Source organism: Sinohyriopsis cumingii, chromosome 12 (genome assembly GCF_028554795.1).
Source record: "Sinohyriopsis cumingii isolate HCF-2022 chromosome 12, ASM2855479v2, whole genome shotgun sequence".
In the NCBI taxonomy this organism is placed as follows: Eukaryota; Metazoa; Mollusca; class Bivalvia; order Unionida; family Unionidae; genus Sinohyriopsis; species Sinohyriopsis cumingii.
Genome location: NC_142972.1, coordinates 55,928,625 through 55,950,684, shown reverse-complemented (window position 1 = coordinate 55,950,684; position 22,060 = coordinate 55,928,625). Strand labels below are relative to the sequence as shown.

General features: G+C 39.5%; 1 long non-coding RNA gene across 1 annotated transcript in view; it reads left to right on the top strand.

Moving 5' to 3' along the window:
* Positions 1–22,060, top strand: part of LOC149786502 (uncharacterized) — a 34,872-nt gene that overhangs the window by 1,251 nt on the left and 11,561 nt on the right. Inside the window, exon 2 of the long non-coding RNA XR_016424933.1 lies at positions 3,569–3,609. This is a non-coding gene — a long non-coding RNA (uncharacterized LOC149786502). The remainder of the gene's footprint in view (positions 1–3,568; positions 3,610–22,060) is intronic.

The window sequence follows — 22,060 nt, the reverse complement described above, 5'->3', positions numbered from 1 at the left end:
ACCAAACAATTTTATTTTCAGCGGACAAGTTTCCAATTTATACTGGTAAAGCCTGTATAGAAACTGAAGAAGATGATGAATAACGTCCGTTATGACATGTGTTCATTATATTGAGGTGTCCCCTGGGTTTGGTCTCACAACTTAAAAAATAAATCATTATGTATTTCGAACTTGTAAACGTTGTCACGCTTCACTGCGTAAATTCGAGTATGAAATAAATCTGGACGCACACATAATACATACAGGAAAGAAAAAAGAATAGGATATATCGGTGAAGTTTCTCTCGTATTAGTGATAAAATCCCTAATAATGAGTGGGGTGGAGGATGCTATAAACGTCTCTAACCTCATGGGATAAAGTCAAAAAATGCGCAATTGTTATTTTTCAAGGTCATCAATTCAATGTTATTTACTCACATTTTCTAAGAAATCTTCATGTGTCTGAATTCAATATAGAATTTATTTAACATTATACTGTATTTCCATTTCACATGTCTGTGTAACAAACATGTAAGTACTTTTCAACTCTAAACATTGTATAATGGAGGCGAATCTGGCACTTGTTATTATTGGTGGTATGCACCACCCGCAAATCCCACCCTCCCCACCACCGGTTTAACTTTTCCTCATCATTGTAAGTTTTACCGTAAATTATGTACGTATTATACTTTATTTGTCAATGTGTATACTGCGTACATGAGAACATTTGATTCGTTATAGCTTAATTTGTTTTGGAGGGGCAGGGTTTGTGTTGGATAGTGGGAAGGGTGTTTGTAGAAAAGTACCTGTTTAATCTTCATGGGAAACTAATGTCTGATTATCGTGAATCTCATTAGATTGTAAGTGATGAAAAAAATATGACAAATTCAAATTTCAAAACTGATTAAAAGAAAATAATACACTGTAATTACATATCACGATCTCCAGAAAAGGATATGAAGATGGAAAGCACAATCAAAACCTTGTGTTGATATTTTCCAGCGGGAGTACCGTTGTAAGGGGGCGTAACTGTGCCACTATTTGACGAGATTCGTTGCAGAAAACTACTTCCCTTTTGAGAAAAAAAAACAACAAAAAAACAAAAAAACAAAAAAAAAAAAACAAGCGGTTCACATTAATCGTGTATGTTCATAGATCGACTATAACTCGTGTACTTTAAAATGTGTTATCACAATGGGGGCTAAAAGACGTATTAGTTAAAATTCAAAAATTAATTCCGAGAGGATGGGACAGATACATGAAAACGAAATAATGTCTTTGGTAAAAATAAGAATTACTTCGAAGAGGATTGGACACATGCATGAAAATGGCTTCCCGTTCTCACTTTGTCTATTCTACATTATGATGAAGTAGAAAATAGAATCCAGATGCATTTTGCGAGAGATTTTTTTTATTTGGAAACAGTACACAACAATCTTACCATTCGTGTTGAATTATATCAGTCTGGAAGCGCGTGCTTACAGGGTAAATCAATAAAATGTATTTTGTTCAAATCATTATTTAATGATGACCATATGTTTTGATGTGAACATAGACGTATGCTAATTTGTATAAAGTATACATGGCAAAGTCGGTTAAAATCACATTTCTGGGTCGATCACTATAGCCCCAATGCATGAATGTTAAATAGTTTATACTCAATACATTAAAGTGTACGTTTATTCAACATTAGACTGAGACATTGACAAAGTTCAAAGAGACAAATGTATAATATTTTAAAGAATGACTTTGAATTAGAGAATTGTCTTTGTTACATTTATCTGTTAAATTTAGAGCTAATTCGCGACATTCAGAACTTTAAATCACAGGTTATTGATAGAAAAGGGAGGATTAAAATTATTGGTTGTTTTCACTGTGTGCTTGCCAATAGAAATGAGACACGCATTCCATTCTCTTTCAATAAAGAACGTAATTTCTTTTATCCAATTTGTTTTATAAACACTGATACACTAAAGATGAAACAGCTGTTTAATGCTACAAAAATATGACTAACCTATGAATCGTGCATGTTTATCGACCGTATGAAGAAATTTGTTTTAAATGCCTACCAACATGTAAATATTACATATTGTATGACGTCCGAGTGAATATAACATTGTGTTTTTTTTATTTCTTTCTGTCCTTATTATAAGATTAAATTGGCTGCTCGGATTTACTGCTATATGAGTTTAAAAAGGGTGGGTTCTCTTAGATTGTCCGAGTATTACAGTTTATTACTCCTTTGTTAATCTGAATGCGCATGCAGAGAGAGAGAGAGAGAGAGAGAGAGAGAGAGATTTCTCTGTATGATGATTTATAGTATGTATTAATAAATTCATTTTTATATGGAAAATTAGCTTCTATAATTATGCAGATATAAGGAAATAACCTTAAGCTAATTATATCACTTTGAATGCTTTGACACTGTTATTATCCGTAATTTTGTCTCCTCTTTTCCGCTGAATTCACTACAACTTCATACATAGATACATATATTGCCCAAGTGGTGACCGTAAGCAAGAGGAGTATAATATCTGGTTCTTCTCCCCATGTGTCCCTAGAAAGGGGTCATATGTCAAATATACATAATTTGAGATACATCACATTTTGAACTAGCGAGATTTATTACCAAGCATTATATATGCATTCATATTTCCTACCACGAGCCAAAAAAAAGTATTAACTGCATTTTGGGTTTAGACCCATCCCCACCCCCACCCCCACCCCCGAGTTCACGACCCGGAAGAGGGATAGAGGTGGTAATATTTGATAAGAGGTCTTAAGAGTGGGCGTGTACAATGACGATGAAAATAACTTTGTTATCAAATGCAGTCCGCTTGAACATATTTAAGTAACACGTCATCTAGGAACATAAGCAATAATATAAATAACATTATTTTAGGAGCAAGAACATTGATTTTAATAAGAGAACAAGCCAAGAAGTGTGGTGAAAAATTGGACTTCCAAACGAATTACTAACACTTGCAAAGTAATGGTATTTATGGAAAGTTTGGTTGTGATAATCTAGGTGATCGTCATAATGAAAAGAAAGGAACACATTACCTTTTCTTCGGGTCGGACTTTTATGCTGTTTGTAAACATGCCACGTCCCTTACCCACCAATATTTTACTCTGTGTTAAGCCAATATTATTAAGAAACTGTCATCATCTGTTCTCGCCGTCTGCCAAAAGTCATCATCGTCATCATTATCATCACCGGCATCGTCAAAATAGTCTTCATTATTAAGACGAAGAACAATAACATCACTATACTCATAAATCAAAAATCATCATCATCATCATCATCATCATCATCGTGTGTGTGTGTGTGTGTGTGTGTGTGATTTGGATTTGTAACGTAGCTTTAACAATTTTTCAGTCATATCGTTACAATTTATGTAGTGTTACAGTTTATAGTGATGTAACAAAATGTCCCACCCGGTCACATTATACTGACACCAGACCGACCAGTCCTAACACTAACCTCTTAATACTGAGCACTAAGCAGCTGAAATTACCATTTTTAATAGATTGTTCTTTTGGAAATATAAACGCTTACCCGTCTGAAGTGGGCTGTTTTTTATTCTCAGGTACACGGATTACAGCATGACGGAAAACAGCTGGTTTTACCGTAAGCCATTTGCAATTTAATTTGTTATATACTGAAAATGATCAACGCGTTATAGGATAAAATTAAATTAGCTTCTTATATGTGATTAACATCTATAATTCAGCTCATGGGTCAAACACATTATTTTCACCCACTCGACGAAATATATCGGCTATTCACTCAGAACAAGCAAATGTCCTCTATGTTTGTGTTCAATCTCTCTCTTATTTAAGCTCTTTTGCTCCAAATATATGTTGACGCGATGACCACATATACCAGCAATACATCTAAATATAAATTTTGAAAGAAGAAACCAATGAGTTTTCTAATTATGTTTCTATAGATACTTCAAAGAACATCAGGAATAAGTTAAATCGTGCTTCTAAATTACACTCTGTAACTGTGGCAAATATAAATCAAAGTCTCTTGAAATGATACGGTCAAAAATGAAAGCAGCCATGGCACAGAGCTGTTATTTTTAAGCCTCGTTTTGTGCAAATCCAAATCCATTACTTTCGTAGGCCTTCGTGTACTAGTGCCATAGTTAAGTAATATAAAAGGTTTTGTCGTTGCAAGAACCAAAATAAAATGGGAACACTATTAGGTCATCCTAGGCTTTGTGATACGCTTGAAGAAAGGTTCTTATTATCTGTCAGCCATTTTTGGTTACTTACTTAAAAGTCAAAAGTTCATATGTGTGGGCGCCATTTTGAGCGAAGTTTTATTGAGATTTAATCCAGTACATGCACTGGTATTTTACGACATATACTATAGCCCTCGAAACCCAGTTTCGAAAAAAAATATATCAGAAGACAAAAATATTTCGCCAAAAAGATAACTTGAACTTGCTCTTCATGAAAGCAACGTCGAGACCCCATTTCTCCCCTGCTTTTTAAGATTTTATTTTGTTTGTTTTGTGTTTGCTGCCTTTTAAAGATCTAAAATAAAAAATGAATTAAATATAGCAGAGCCTTCATGCTTATTGAAAATACGTGTCCTCTCACTGATTCAGGCTATGTTATAAAGTGTACTTCAATGACTATGAGAACAATATCTTTGTAATGTGTACACACTGACTAAACTTTACATAAGTGCTATTTGGTCTCTACACTTGTCTGACCCCTTGAAACAGAGTGCAATCTGATCAAAATCAGATGACAGCTGTAATCTACTTTTAATCAGATTAAATCATATTGTTGACTTTGACCGAGTATTAGTGGGTATCCCAGCGAGGAAGTAATGTAACCTGATCGTGACTAGTATAATGCCTGGAAGTTTAAATTTAGTAACATATGCTATTTTATTAATAGATCAGTGTAATGATCTCGTCCTTATGAGAATTCAGTGAGATTGAAAATTAAAGGACTCAAGGTACTTACTCAGTTCCCATAGTAAACCTATGCAAACACCATGATATTAAAAGTTAAATAACCTAAAATGTTTGAGTGCTCATGATCAAACCTATATTTATCAGTATAGCTGAAACCTGGATGTCAGCTTCTGTGTAGAGAAAAGGATATGAGCCGCGGCATTTTCTGGACCTGCATGTGTTTAAAACACATGGTTTCAGTTCCGTACCAAAGAGTCAGGTGCTATCGCTCTTCAATTTAATGCTAAAATGTATTACCAGCCTTGTCATATTATGTAATTAATGGCTAAAAGATCAAGGTGACCATCTATATGTACATGTATTATTACAGAAAAAGATATTTAAATGACAAAAGTACCTAATCTGTCTCCCAGAAGACATATAATTGAAAACTAAAGTATGGTAGAGATGGGTCCATTAAAATGCAAAATATGAACTTTCAAAACATTCACTGCAAGAAATTAGTTGGATGCAAAAGTCATGAGAGTTCATCATTATTAAGCATGGTGGAAGAGACCTAAGTGATCATATCTGAACCATTATGTTTCAAAACACAACTAGGAAATATTATATTGCTTACTGTAATTATTCTATAAATGGTAAATTGTGTCAATGTTTTAACTGTATTGCTTCGATATAAACCAAAGTGCAAAACACTACACCTAACATAGTCAAATCTACACACTGTTCCCCCTTCCCCCTTTTTGGCAACAGCTGATATATCTGAATATGTGTTTAATATCCCACTGAACGTCACTATGCGGTTTAAAAAAGGTATACATTTTTCTTGTTATCCACAAAGAGAACCATATGATCGCATTTACAGAAAAGTTAATTGCACTTGCATATGTAGAGTCACTGTATTGCTGTGGTTGTTTATAGGACTCACGGTACTAATGTAGTTCCCATAACAAACCTATGCAAACACCATAATATTAAAACTTCAATAACTTAAAGGTTTTGAGTGCACATGATCAAACCTATAATTATCAGTATAGATGAAATCTAAATGTCAGCTTCTGTGTAGAGGAAAGAATATGAGCCGCGGCATTTTCTGGACCTGCATTTGTTTCAAGCATGTGGTTTCGATTCCGCACCAAAGCGTCAGGTGATAATTTTAGTAACAAGTGTTTCAAACTCAAGACTGTTAATGGACTGAAATTCCATCAGTAAAACAATGTCTCTATTTTTTCACTTACAAATAGGATAAGCTCTCAAAATATTATTTTTCCTAAAGCATAACTTACATTATTAAGCAATCTTGGCCAGCCAAACCCTTATATACTCTAGTTTATGTTCACCCATTTCTAGACTGGTTCCCATTTTTCCATATCATTAGTACCGTGTGTCCTATAACCACATCAACGTACATCTAGATCTCTTCGAAATGAGGACATGCTAAGAAATATACTGAATAAACAAATGATTATACTATCTCTTTTTCACATTAATTGATAAGTGTGCTGTAGTTTTCAAATCATTCACAAAAGTCTTTAGATATATGTAATTGTTAACCAAACCTATGTTGTTTACTTATCTTCTTTTGCTGATAGCATTTCCTCTCATTAAGCGTTAACATGGAAGTTCCCGCTGAACACCTCTCTATATACTTCCTGTCAAATCAGCAAACAAAATTTTGTTATTTGAAATTGTATTATTAAAAAGGTCTTTTAAAGAAAATAAAAAAAACACCAAACCGCCCTCCCAACACCACCCCCATCCCACCCCAAAACCAAACACACAAAGCAACAACTGATTCTGAAAACGGGCAAGACCTACTTGTAAGGGAGTCTTTATTATGTACTGGGAAGGAAATTAAGGGTTTAGGGACCGAACACCCGTTTCGGGTGGGTGGTGTGCTTGAATTTTATTTCGAGCCGATATATATTGTTTTCCTTTGTATTAAGACAAAATGTTTCAAATAATACTTTCTCTCTCATCACACCCACCTCCCGGTTAAATGGTTCTTTCCTCATAAATATTGTTTTCGCTGAGACTGATTCTCCACAACATTTACAAGAGTTTGTTGAGTGGTGCAGACCAGAATTGACCGGAAACAACCACTTGTATGGTCATTACAGTGGGACCGAAGATATTTTCAAGAAAGACATGTACCCAAAGGTTTGTGTGACATGTCTTTAAAGTGACTGGCGTTTATAGGAGAGTAAATGGTCATTACATATTTGACTTGTAAGGATGGATGTGCTGAAAATGAAGGGATAGTCTGTCTCCCTGCTTCGTATGCTTACTGCGTTCCACTCCGCTTCAGATAGCGCAGACTAGTAATACAGCGTAAGACAGCACATGTTGTATTTGTTGAAGTGCTATCACCCCCAGAACAAAAAAAATAAATAAATAAATATCGGGTGATGTGTCTTACGTTGTAGGACTAAGCGCAGAGCCATGCAGGGAGTATGCGAAGCGGGCAATCAGACTAATAATGGGATCTCGTGGAAGATAGTAGTATTCATATAAATACATTTAGATGTTATGTACCCCAATTAGCAATGGGGTGTTAATTTGTTTAGTTGCCTTGTATCGCAGCAGACTTCAGTGTATTCTTATTGAACATTGCTGGCTTTATTCAACTCTTTATTGATGGCTTATCCTCATTCTTAATTTTTGCTTTTTATACTGTTTACATTGTTACAAGTGTTTTTCCGTACTAACTGTTTTGGATTTTCTAACCAATAGGCAGCTGCGGATAAATGTCAATGTTATCCTTAACGGCAAGTACTCACTACACGTATGCCCATTGCTACCATTTATACACTACTATATATAGCGTTTGGTTTTCCTGGGGACTATCCCAGTACCAATTTTAGCTATTATCACATACCTTTGTATTCTTCAAATATCGTACACTACTGATCGTCAATCACGAATATAAATTATTGTACTGTCTTACGTTGGATTATCTTACTTTAACTATTGGATATATATCTTGGAGACTGTCAATTATTTTACTGAAACCAGGATCTATTCTAAATCAACGTTCCTTTTAACAGGTTTGTCCATCGATATAACAAGGCTTGTAAATGTTTGTATAACTGAGTGTTTATTATATTTCAAGCAATACATGCAGCTGGAAATTTAACTTGTGCACAAACTCCTACAAGAATGCACATCAAAAATTCATCCTTGTACACCATTAGTGTCTGGTTTTTCTCTCTCTCTCTCACTCTCTCTCTCGTTTTGTTTTGAAATGTGATCTCCATACTAATTCGATATCACCGGGATGGATACAAATAACTCTAAACCCTTCTTTGACATGTATTGGTGTAGGGAGTGGTTATAAGAGTGAGGCGTGTCATTTTCAGACACCGTACTATGGCTATCAATCATCGTAACTCCGCCTATTGTTTGACATTTCCTGTTATAGTCCGTAACTCCTAAGCGCAAGATACACAGATCATAAATGTGAGCTAATCTCAAAGACGAATGTCCTATTGAACTTCTCGCACTTTGTATCTTTCGCCCGTAGTCTTTTAAAAAAAAATTTTGACGAGACGAGATGAAGACTGTTAAGCCGATGAACACATTGAAAATCTTATTTTATTCTGTGAAGAATAAGTAGTACAAACAATATATGTTATTTAGAAGACAGCAAAGCGTCGTGTGACTGCTTTATAAGGTAATAATATGGAAGTGTTACCCAAATATACCGATTGAGAGGTAATATTTCCACACAACAAAATAGAAATGAATTCAGATTTAAAAGACGTTTAGGATGCCTATCACATATGAGCAAGAAGAAAATTAGGAAAGGAGACGAACTCATTTTGTTTTGAACATCACATTACAAATTAAAATATAGAGAAATGAAGAAAAAAAAACACACACACACACATACACACACACACACACATATATATATATATATATATATATATATATATATATATATATATATATATATATATACACGCACGCACACATATACGTTTTATGGAACACTGAAAACAGCATGGACAAATCAAGTATAGTATTCATTTATACAAAATATCATAGAAGCATAACCTGTGTTGGAAGCAATGCTCCACGGAATATTTTTGTGATATTATGTCATCTCTTGCAGTGACAGTTTCACGTTGAAGAGGTTTTTAATACTGAAAAGCTGGATATGCTCTAATCATGTGCTTTTGAGATTTTTCATAGTAGTAAGGCTAATATGTATTGATTATATTACTAATGTTTTCTTTTTAACTTCGATCTTATGTGCAACTGTTTGTGTCCCCTTTAACAACTGGCCTATATTCCCTTCAGTATTTGTATCCTTCTCAGATTCAACAACTGTTGCCTATCCCAATATTTTGTAAATTTTAGAGTAACGTTCATCTATGTCGCTTGTGATCTGCTGATACTTTGTCTAAGTTTTATTTCCTTCGATACTCTACTTGTCTGATATTTGAATACAGCAAAAATTTCCGCTAAAAGATTAAATACGATACATATACAATCGCTGAAGCAAACAACACAGTGTCTATTATTGAACACTCCCAGTCTGTTACAACTGATATGTGTAAAGTTGCACGAAAACTACCCTAGATGTCAGAGTTAAGGTTATACTGACATTTGTGCATTATTGCGCTATTAAACCGTATGCATTTGATTTTCTCTTGAACTTTGTATTGTCACAACTAATGTTTTATTTCAGTAGCCTGGATATGACAGTAGTGAAGGGGGATACTCTACGGACAATGGGAATTAGCATTACAGAACCCCTTGGGACAATCTACGGACAAGGGAAATTTAACATGGCGAAAAATCGTGGGACAATCTACGGACAAGGGGAATTTAACATGGGAATAAATCGTGGGACAATCTACGGACAAGGGGAATTTAACATGGGAATAAATCGTGGGACAATCTACGGACAAGGGGAATTTAACATGGGATTTTTTTAAAAAAAATTTTTTTAAAAAGGGGTAGGCAATTCAAAAGACTATCTCTTTTCGAGAAATATGGCTGGCCCTGAAAAGGGCCTTTGGGTTTTCTTCTTCTTCTGCTTCTAATTTCTTCTTTTCCTCCACCAACTTCTTATTTTCTCACCTACACTCTTTTTCTTCTTTTTTTTCTCCTCCTCTTCTTTCTTCTCTTCCTCCTCTTCTTCTTTCTTCCTCTTCTCATTTTCTTCTTCTTTTTCAATTTTTTCATTCCATGCTCTCATCCTTGTCCTTTCTTCTTCATCCTCCTTCTCCTCCTTTATTTCCTTCATTACAGCACTTATCATATCCTTTGCTTTTCTTAAATTATTAATTTCCATTTTTACTCTATGCGGACTATAAGAATAGTGATCTTCAACTAGTCGTACGAGCATTTGTTCTATCATTCCCAAATTGTCAAGGACGTCTTGCAATGATTGAAATTTATCCAGGTGGTTTGAAGCCATCTTCTATGAAGAATGGTTTGAACGACGAATACTGTGGGTTCTTATACGAAAAGCGCGAACGTGAAGGAAAACATCCCCCTAAAACATAAAATGGATCTTACCTAGATCATGGCCCAACATCGCGCGTACGTGAAGGAAAACATCCCCCTACTTTCTCATTTTATATAATATAACCCTAACTATACTCTCCACATTTGCTAAGAAACCCATAATCTACTATTCACACTAACATACCTGAGCTCTTACAAACACAAACACACTAACACACAAACGCATACCCTCACACTATCTTAAAAAAGAGTTAGTGTTTATATACACACTACTCTACCTACACACATTGGCAAATCTATCGTTATTTCTTTTCTAGAGTATTGGGTAGCCCTGAAAAGGGCTGTTTTTTTTTGGAACTTCATGGGCACCTGGTTAATGGTGGCACCTTCCAGGCCTGGCGCCACATACACATCTTATCCCCCAATTACTTTTTACCTTTTGGGGGGGAGAGAGCAGAGGCAGGATATGTCGCTTCAGAATCCCAATTTTCACTCTCTGGGATTCTGAAATTTTTTCTTCTCTCCTTTTCCTCCTCCTCTTCTTTGTATCTTCTCTCCTCCTCTTTATATCTTCTTTCCTCTTCTTCTTTATATCTTCTCTCCTCCTCTTCTTTGTTTCTTCTTTCCTCCTCTCTTATCCTTCCCTCCTCGACAATGGCTTCAGCGGCCAGTTCATTTAATATGCGCCTGGCATATTCCAGATGCACATGAAGTTCCAACAGTTTCTCCAGTCTCGTGTTCATTTTTGGTGTTGATCAATCAACAAGGGTAGCTGGACTGCCGAACGAGTTTCATTTTATACTGAAAGCGCGTACGTGAAGGAAAACATCCCCTAAAAACATAAAATTCATCTTACCTAGATCATGACAAAAAAACAACAACAACGCGCGGACCTAAAAGAAACACTCACTCACGTTTTTATGCTACCCATCACTTCAATAGACTATCCACATACGCAAGGCAATCCAATCTAACCCCAAATATACACCTCAAACAGCCAAAAAACTAACATCATTTTAATCTACTATACACATCAATCTATTTTTTCACTTACAAACACAATTACACAAACACACAAACTCATACCCTCACATTCTTTAAGAAAGAGTTAGTGTTTATTTTCACACTACTCTACCTACACACACACACACACATTGGCAAATTAATAGTTATTTCTTTTCTAGAGTATTGGGTAGCCCTGAAAAGGGCTGTTTTTTTGTTTTGCTATGGCATTCTTTTTTTAGTTTCTAAGAATGCGATGTCCTCTGAGGATAGACTTTCTGGCGATAGGTCTGCTTCTTCGGAAAGAGAAGAAGAACTCTTTGGTGTCGATACGGCAATCGACAAAGCCTCTGTCAGCTTCAGGTTGCTGCTGCTGCTGTTGTTGCTGTTGTTGCTGCTGTTGCTGCTGTCTCTGAAGTCTGTACTTCTCTGTCCATTCTTCTTTTTCCCTGTTCATTTCTGCTCTGAAGAGCTCTTCTATCAGGTCTTCAGTGATTTTTAACATTCTCACATTCTCTATTTCTTCTGGCTTCGGTATCAGACTGTGTCTGACCCTATGCAAATTCACGTAGGCTTCGTTGAGCTTAGCTAGTTTGGAGCACATCTTCGTAGGAGGATGAGTCGACAATGGATGGTTAGACTGGGAACAAACCGGTTCTTAAAGTGAAAGCGCGGACGTGAAGGAAAACATCCCACACACGGTTTTTTCGAGCCGCAACGTTCATGAGAGGGATAGTAAGAAATGAAAGAGCATCAATCCAACATTCTTATAGCTAAACAAAAGACAAAGGCATTTTTTTCAAAACACAACATTTTTTTATTCAAAAATCACTTAACACTAACTAACAACAACTCTAACAATAATCCAACATGATAACATTTAACAATTTTTTCAAATCACAAACATTTTTTTCTTCAAATACTAACTACTTTAAACAAGGCTGACAACGTTGTGAATGAAATTGTGATTTCCACTGTTGGAAATCATTAGGCCATTGATGGACACTACGTTTCCTAGCTTGAGACAAAAGATAAGCATAATGGTCACAAAACCATCGATCTACTTTCACATCGTTTCTAGCAGAAGAACGAGGATCAAAATGAGTCACTAAATGTTCTAAGGAATAGCCCAGGCTGCGATGATGCAGAAAATACACACAATATTGTCCACACACCAAGGAATCTGTGCCTTGTAATTTCACGTTATTGAATCGGGTGGTTTGAGCATTTCTTCTCATAAAGTCGATGATATCGTCTTCCAAAGGGGGCAATCCGTACGAATCGAAATATTCCACACAGCCTTCTTGAGGAAAGTAGACGGCTACCCAGTGGGTTCCTGGGAGATGACTGTCGTCCGTGTTGATCACGTAAGCTTGATGGTCTTTAGGTTTGCGATGAGGGAGTTCATCTTTAGCACAGACGACGGGATTCCAAGAAGCCGTATACGAACTGTGGTTCAAAAGGTAATAAAGTTCCCAGGTATCCATTGATTTGTGTTTTTTTCTTCTTCACAGGTAATAATACGTCGTCAATTCGATCCTGACTTTTTGCTTGAAAATGTCTGACGAATAAACGGTTATTCGTTCTGTTTCCTCACTCTGATTCAGGAGAGTTTCGATACGATGGATCTCTTGAGTGGTTAATGGTGGACAAGAATGTTCACGCAAGTCTTTATACCACTGGTGCAACACGTCTTTGTTCGAGATGAGACTCCAAGCTTCGTCCAGATACTCGTCCAATTTTTCTTCTTGACTCAACATCAGGCATTTATCGTGTTGAATTTGACTGGGATGATCGTTTTGACATCCATAGCAATTTTTCTTGATCAATTCTGTTATTTTGTCGACCAAGTGTTTGGCAAAACAGGAGACTAAATGGGCTTCTTGTTCTGGCCATCTCGACTTCATCATGATATCTTCTTCTCCTTCCACGGTCTCCTTACATTCCATCTCCAAAGTTTCTTCACTAGGTAAAGAGGGACAACAGTCTTCCATGGCTTTCTAGTAATCTAGGATGACTTCTCTCAAACTGTTGATTTCTATGGTATTATCGAATTCTGCATACAGGATGACGTTCACCGTTACATCAGGGTCTCGGTTTGCAAACTGAATTTCCACACGAATCTGGCCTGATTTTATAGGGTGGAAATGTCCCTCGTCGCTGCCTTGGTCTGGAGTGAAATCGAAAGCCCACAAAGCATAGCCTCCTACATAATCCTCGTACGTAATACCGTGACTGGTGTTGGTTCCTAACTGACCGGTGGCTTCGTACAGGGACAAGTACGATCTCAAGTAATTCTTCTTCTCAAAGTTAGGCTCAAAGGGTCGGGTACACAAGGTCTTGCCATCTCGACTGACTTCGATCTTGGACACGCCAAAGTGTTGAAAGTAGAAAGGATTTTTAGCCAAAGCTCCGTTGAAGGCTTCATTTTCGACGATACCAATGATTAAACGCTTGGGTAGCTGTCCTTGGAACAGATGATCTTCGATCATGGATCGTTGTCCCTTGGGAATGGTGAAGGTTTTCACTTCCACGCGTCGTATGGGATACTTGGCTGTCGTTCTGCTCAACGTTTGACTGATGTCGTTACCCACTTTAGGTAACACTTCCACACGACGTACGTAGAGCCTGGCTTCCTCGATGACAGTTTTGCAAACAGTATTACCTATCAAATGGAAAGCGGCACTGCTCCGATTCAGTCTCAGGCGGACATTGACCCCGTTTAGTAAATATTTCTCTTGCAACCACATGTCCAGATGTAAACGATCCATCAGTTCTAAACTCTGTCCATCTTTGATTCTCTTTCTTCGTTCTATAAATCCGTCATTGTTTTCTTTCTTTTCATCAGTTTCTAAATTTTCAAACTTTTCAGCTTCGTCAGCTTCCCATACCACACAGGCATTGAGATGAGTGTTCTTGGCGTCTATTCCGTACGTCAAGAGATTTTCCAGGTACGCTCGATAAGGGTAAGTATCCATGCTGCTGCTGACCAGTTTGTTGTTCAAGTACAAGTCCACTCCGCTAAACAAGGAATGCATGAAATTGTTGACGGGAGCTATTACCTCATCGCCATCTAGGGTCGAATTGTCCTCATCGACAAGTTTGACTTTCAAGTACAAGTAACTGCTATTCAGATCGATGTAATCTTCGGGCTGTCCTTTGATTTCAAACTCGATGGGAGCTGAGGCTGTCAATGAGGAGACGGGGTGAAATTCCACCCATTGGGATTCTTGCATGGTCATCATGGTGGGGGGCATGGCAAACAGATCCAGTTCCGTCTTGGAACAGGCGCAAGATTCTCGGTGCATCATTTTTTGTCTCTTTTCTCAATAATCGAAAACGTCTAAGTCTCGTACGGTTCTTCTTTTCTTGGCCTTTCTCGCTTGAAGTCTGGTGAAGGGGTGTTTTCTTCTTCGTCTCTTTCTGCCTTGTCCTTGCTGAATGCTTGACTCGGTATCGTGCAGGGCATTTATAGGTGTGTCTCGTCGGCCCAAAATGTCTTTACCCGTTTGCAGCAAGACATTTTTGCCTGCCCTCATGAAGGCTTCTTTAGGGTTTTGTTTGTCGATGATGACATTTTGGAGAAATTCTTTGCCTTGTGTCAGTGCCGCATCTTTCAAGGCGTGCAATCCGCGTGTCACCATCGGTTTCAACACCGGGGCCACCGAACGAAAGGCCGATTTTAACATGTCTCCTAAACCGTGTCCTCGCTGTCGAGCCACCCCTCGGTACACTGGATACATGACTTACTTACGAATCGTGAGAGAACCGTTTTTGAAAATGGAGTTTCACCGTGACTTTTCCTTTGGTGAATGGAATATTTTGTCCCAAATCTCCTTTTATAGCAATGTTGACCGTGTCCAAATACGACTTGCTGACGGGCAAATAGTGAGGATGGACAAATTCGCGGTGGACGTGATAAGTGTTTCCACCTTCTTCGTCAGCGTTCGTGGCAGAATCCACTTTGAAAGGAATGACACGCAGTAACGGTACGGAGGTGTGTCCCACCACGTTGTACTCCACCACATCGGAGTACACGAACATCAAATTCAGTCCTTGGTTCAGTTCTACCGGGGCACGAAATAACTTGCTAAAAGACTCGTTGTCGTAAACGATGGGTAATTCGTTTTTCTTGAGCATGGCCTTTCTCATGTCCATGTCTCCGCCCAACATGTCAAACAATTCAGGACAAAATAAAATGGACAGGATTTTACTTCTTTCAAATTTCATCAAGAAGCGACGAGCTGCTTTGTGATACTCCAGGGTGACACTTTTGTTGACATGCTCTAAAGCTTTCAGAAACACGACATTAAACCTGGAGGTTATGGTGCTGACCAAATGTTGACCACTAAAATAATAGCCTGGGGGAATGAACAAGTGATAGATGGTGTACTTTTGTGCACGGGTTTTCTTGTCATATTTGACATTGCTATCCATCCACTGTTGCATTTGCTCGTCATGAACTTCCACATCAAAAAAATTTTGATTGGGAAGGACATTGAGGACTTGGGTTGGGTGAATCATTTCCACTAAAGCCACTTCCCAATGGGCTTCGTGATCTAAGGGGATGGCTTGAGGTAATTTGGCCGTGTAACAGCACAACGTGTTGTTGGGAAACACCTCCATGGAACTGTCACTGGGTAAGGTTAAGTAAAATTGGTTTTGGTGACTCATAATTCCAGAGTTCTGTGGCTGTCCGAGGGAATATTAGTGGATGTCAGAGGTGTGTCTCCGCCCAAAATGGGGTTCTGATTGTGGTTGGACTGGTGACTGGCACTGGCACTGGACACAACGTTCCCGTTCGAGGAGAATTTGAGGGAGGGATTGGGAAGTAGGTAACCGATGCAACTGCTCAATAAAATGGTCCACAATTGTTTGTCTCCTTGTTGCAAACTCAAATTGGCGATGGCTGCCCCGATGACACAATACACCACGAAGATTTGGCAGAAAAAGACGATTTGCGTTTTAGGCACACGTTCTCCACACCACACCCACAAGGGTTGTTTTTGTAAATCTTGCACAGAAGAACTAGGGGAAGAAGGACTGGTCGACGTAGCTGCGTCTGCTGCTGTGTGAAAGGGCATGATGGTCACTTCTTCTTTTTATAGTCGATGACTTGCGAAGCGTCGATCCAAGAATCGAAACTGGGTGGATATCCTTTCCAATGTACTTTGACTTCTTTGACACGTCGTTTGCCCACTTTACGGGTTCTGCGTTCCAGAATGCTTTCGATGTCGTACACGTCGTCTTCTTTTTTGGTGACACGTTGTAACTCGGGCAAATAAAACGTTCCTTTGAGTACTTCTCCGTTCATGTCTTCCAATTTATAGACGGCAGGATGACGGCCATGCACTCGTCCAGTGACGCGAAACAATTCGGTCGTCCAGTTAGGTAAGTAACCTTTGTCGAAAGTGCGTTTGGTTTTGCCAATGCGCACCCAATCTCCTACGGTCAACTCTCCACTTTTCTTGGGGACAGCCCTCGTCGGGGACGTACCAAACAGGCGCTCAAACACCAGCACTTCGTTGTCGGGAGTCACGTCTTGCGGGGCACGTCCGATGCTTCGATGGTAAGATTGGTTGTACGCTTGCACCAGGTGCGGTTAGATGTCGATGTACTTCAGAGTGTGGTGATGCGTAAAATATTTCCACATGCGTTCTTTCAAAGTGCGTTGAAAACGTTCCACGATGCTGGCTTTGGTTTCGGGATTCTCGGTGGTAAAAAAATGAATGTCACGTTTCTTTAATTCTTTTTGGAAAGCTTGGTTCAGAAATTCGGTGCCTTTGTCCGTTTGCCATCGAAGAGGGTGACGGCCGCTTTGTTTCAATACCCGTTGCAGGGCTCGCACTAACTCGCTGCTGGATTTGGAAGTCAAAGGCACGACCCAGGTAAATTTGGAAAAGACGTCGATGACACAAAACAAATATTTGTAGCCACGATTGTAGCTGGCTAAATGAGAGACATCGGCTAAATCGGCTTGCCATTGATGATCGATGCCTTCCACTCGGGTGCGACTTCTGGCAAACTTGCGTCGAATGGGTTTGTGTAAAGTGTAGGTAGCTTGTTCTTGTAACCATCGTTGCACTTGAGGTAAACGGAGACTTTTCAGTCGCGTTTTGGCAGCACGATACAATTTTTGAACTCCTGCGTAACCTGCAGGATGGGAGGGATCGTAGTAAATGCTGGCTAAGACTTTTTCCATTTTTTATTTTGTGTTGGTGTGTTAATAAGGCACCCACTCTTGGAAGAGGCTACTCTTTTTCTCTTGGGGTATTTTCTTGGATTGCAAGGCTTTGCGTGTGCGGCCAGCAATAGGTGTCGAAGAGGAGGATGTCTGAGCGGGGGATATCGGTTCTTGTTTCACTTCTGTCTTCACTTCTGTCTTCACTTTCTTTTTCTCTTGTGAGGAAGAAGGGGTCGCCATCATCTTTTTAATCCATCCAATTCTGGAGGTAGGTGGTGTTGTTAACTTGCGTACTTTTTCTGGTGGAGTTTGAAACCCTTCTTCTTCTTCTTCTTTTCCTTTTTCTGTCTTGGTCACGGGTACTGGTGGTACTGGTACTGGTACTGGTACTGGTGATGGTGCTGGACTTTTCATCAAGGTCTTAAAATCTTTCAAAGTGGGTAGAGCTGTTTCGTCTAAAGCTTTCTGGTGAAAGAGTTGCAGTCGTTGCAAGAGTTGACCATACTTTTGCGATTTTTCTGTTTCGGACAAATCTTGGCGATCCATCAAGGATTGCAATTCGTGTTGTAACTGGGACATCTCGCTCAAATTGGGATTGGGAGGTAAATGCGGGGTGCGTTGTTCTTGCCACCGATGGTATTCCATCCATCGTTTGTAAGGCACTAAAGCTAGTTTTCGTCCTTCCATGGGGTTGTCAGCGGTCGATTCTGAGATCTTGGGACTTCCGAAGGCCTTTTTATCTTGCTCCCATCAGTCCTCCCAACATGGTTCCCAAGACTCCTTTCAGTATGGGGCCTAACAAGAGAGGTAAAATGCCTCCACGTTGGACCAACATCTTCTTTTTTTGACGAATGGGAATTTTCTTTTGAACCATTTTCCGAAGAACGTGACGATGTTTGCCTAAGCATTGTTTCTGGTGTTTGGACAAAGGGATCGTGCCTTTCAAAACGTTCAAACAACATTCGCACACGGTATCGATGACCTCTTTGGAGGCTGTTTGAATGAGTTTTTTTCGTAGGGGTGGAGAAGCTTTGGACAGGACAGATAACAGGTCCCCATGTTTGGCTAAACGTGGTGGCAGTCCTTTCCTTTTCTTTCCTTGGGGTTTTCTGGAGGGTGACATCTTTGAGTCTTTAGGAGCACCTAAAAACACTGATACCCTACTCGGTCACAGGCCTTTTTTATACTGGAACGCGTCGCCACTGATTGTCTTTACGTTTTATCAGTTTGAGGACAGGCATGACACGTCGTGCAGGGGTACGTAACGGACTAAATCGAGCCAGTTCTTGCTTGGACAAATCCAGTAAACTTTGTAACATGCCCGATCTTTCTTGAACTTTGATTTTGGGAGAAGGTACTTTGTGAGCAGCAGCCACTGCCGCTAAATGGGAAGGTCCTGCCACTGGGGAAGTTCTTTTGGGGGTCATCAACGGAGAAGTTCTTGGTGTAATCAACGTCTCCAAGTACTCTTCAGTTCCTGGTGACATCAACGGAGAAGTGGACAAACGTGAGGCTGCCGGAGACGTTGTGGCAGGTCGTGGCTTGCGAGTGTAAGGTTGCGTCCTGGCCGAAGTGCCTCTCTTGCGACTAGTTTTCTTCTTCTTCTGTGGACTTTTCTTTTTTTGAGGACTTTTTCTCTGTTTCTTTTTCTTGGGGCTTCTTTTCTTTTTCCGGGGTGATGGTGGTGGTGTCTGGTAAGAGGAGGGTCCCGCCACTGGAGAAGTTCTTCTTGGGGACTTGGTCTTTTTCTTTTTCTTCTTGGGGCTTCGTTGGACTTTTGTCTTGGGGATAACTTTGGGGGCATTAGGATCCCATATTAAGAGTGAGCGAATGATGACCCCTCCTAGAGTACCGCTCCCTCCAGGTTTCAAAATGATTTGTTTTTTGGTTTGAGTGTCGATGCGGGGATCGGCCAGTTGGACCAAAGCGACTTTGTTTCGATCGAAAAAGCGTTGGGTTTGATGAGGAATCTGAATGATTCCTTGGAGTAATTGACGTGCCGTCACCGTGAACCATCGTAAGACTTCTTTGAGACTAGCTTCTAAGACACGGGCTCGTGTTTGTGGATCTTTTTCTCGACTGATGCCATACAAGGCACGAATCAATTTGACGGGAAGATGAGACTGAAGGGACGTCATGTTCACACTGTGTGAGACAGACGAAAAAGGGTCTGAGGTTTTTATAGATTTTTTTTCATGGGGAGTGAAATGAAGTCGAGGACGGAGACGTGTACAGGACAGGCCCTCCGTCTTGGCACCAGTGGTGAAACAAGTGGGTACGAAATCGCAAATCCTCGGGGGTCGTAGGTTTCAAATCGACGAGTAAATAGGCGTGTGGAGTTTGAGTGGCATCGTCGTACGCCTGAGTCAGCCAAGGCGTTCCTAACTGTTTGGCTAAGACTTGCACTTGCGATTTATCTCGAGGGCTTTTAAACAAGACCACGTAATGCGCATTGAGACTGATGGTGCGATGGGCTTTACTTTGTTGAAACAAATTTTGGGTGATGTAAACGACACTGGCATTACGGTGATGCCCTTTGCGCGTAAACCACAATTTAATTTCTTCTTCGTCTTCTCCTAACATGTCGTCGAAAATGACCAAATGGGTTAGACGGGAGTCAGAGACGATGCCATCGTCTTCTTTAGGAATGCCTTCCACAAACACGATGGAATCGCCTTGACTTTCACGCAAGAGGCTGTACGCCGATTGCCACTCTTTGTAACACCACACGATCCGTTGAGGGGGTCGATCGATCAAATGATGTTTATGTTCGATCAAACGTTTGACGAATTCGGTTTTGCCTGAACCGCTAGGTCCAGCAATGAGCATGTTAAAGGGATGGCGAAGATACAAAGCCTCCCAACTGGCACGATCTAAGTGTTCGTCGATGACTTTGACAGTGGAGGAAGAGGGAGCAGAGACAGCAGAGGTAGCCATGGTATGAGAAATGTCACTTGTGACACGAAAAAACAAACAAGACAAGAGTTTATATACTTTTTCAGAACACGTTTATTGAATGTTTTTTTCAAATATGAACACGAAAGACAAAAATACATACAACCCAAATAGTGATGTACAGGAATATAAAACACAGCAAAGCGATCAAAGTGGAATATAAACAAGTGTCTGTACAACATGTTTTGGGTAACGAAGATGTCCTAGGGACAGTGTGTAATGTTCTTACAGTCTCTACATGAGGTATTGTCACACAAGTGTCCTCCCGGAATGACCTTTCAGGCATGTCCATGACAGTCCTGTCCTGAAGCGAGTGGTTGTTCTCGGTGACGGGTTCTTCTGGCACCGTCACTAACACAGGTTGAAAAGTAACTTTTTTCCTTGAACAACTCTTGTGCATACTGGGCCACTTCTTGGGTCCAAGCCTCAAAACCCCCCTTTTTCCAATCACGAACATCTGTCCAATGGGGATGTAAGTCACAAGCTACACACACATCGTCATACACGTCTTGGGTCGCTAAAAGTTGACGAATCTTTTTTTCCTGTTGAGGTCGAGAAGTATCCAGATGAAAACGCAAGGCTTTGAGCAAAAGGAGTTTTTCGTGACCATTTAAGGCCATGGAGGTGGTAAGTACTGATCGTAAAGAGTCCACAAAGAATCGGCTGGTAAACGAAATCCCAGAAAACAAGTCACTAAGACACACACCACTTTTCGTCCAAAATTGAATGGATACAGTTCTTGTAATAATCGATGGTAATGATCCACGGTTTGAATATGGTCATTGAGTTCCTTCCACGGAATCTGTTGGATGACATGTGACATAAACCGTGGCATGGCAGCCTCTTTTTATATTCTCTTTTTTTCGGATGCAATAGACGTACTTTCTAGCCAGAGATCTTCGTTCTCCAGTAGGGAATCTAAATCTTGCATACTGTAACCGAAACGTCAGAGTTCGTTTAGGTGTTTCCTCTTCCTCTAAGTAGATTCCACGTAAAATATGTTGGTAATCCTTTAACTTGTCTTCCTCAATGTATTGCTGTAGGTGAATCTCGAAGTAACCATAATCATGAACATGTCGATCATTAGCAACCTCAAAGTGTTGAACAATGTCTGACCATTGAAAGAATTTCTGACGAATCAGTTCTTTTATACCATTCAAGTACCAGTGGTTAAAGATCTGGTGACGTATCGGATGCAATTGTTCTTTACGTTTCACTTGTATTTTCACCAGCTCTCGGTAAATGCGTTCTCTCAACTCCACAGGCAAAGCACGAATGTTCTCTTGTAAAGTATCCATGAATAGGTCATACTAAATCCTCTTTGGTCTGACACAAGAAATGTACTCTTTGCACAAACATGGTTTCACTTCAGTGTCGAATTTAAATCGTTGAGTCACTAATCTACACATGACAATTCGTTCAGAAGTTTCCTCTTTCACCAAGTTGACATTGTGTGAAAGATGTTGGTAATTCGTTAACTCTTCCTCTGGAATTCGATGCAATACGTTTACAATGTAGTA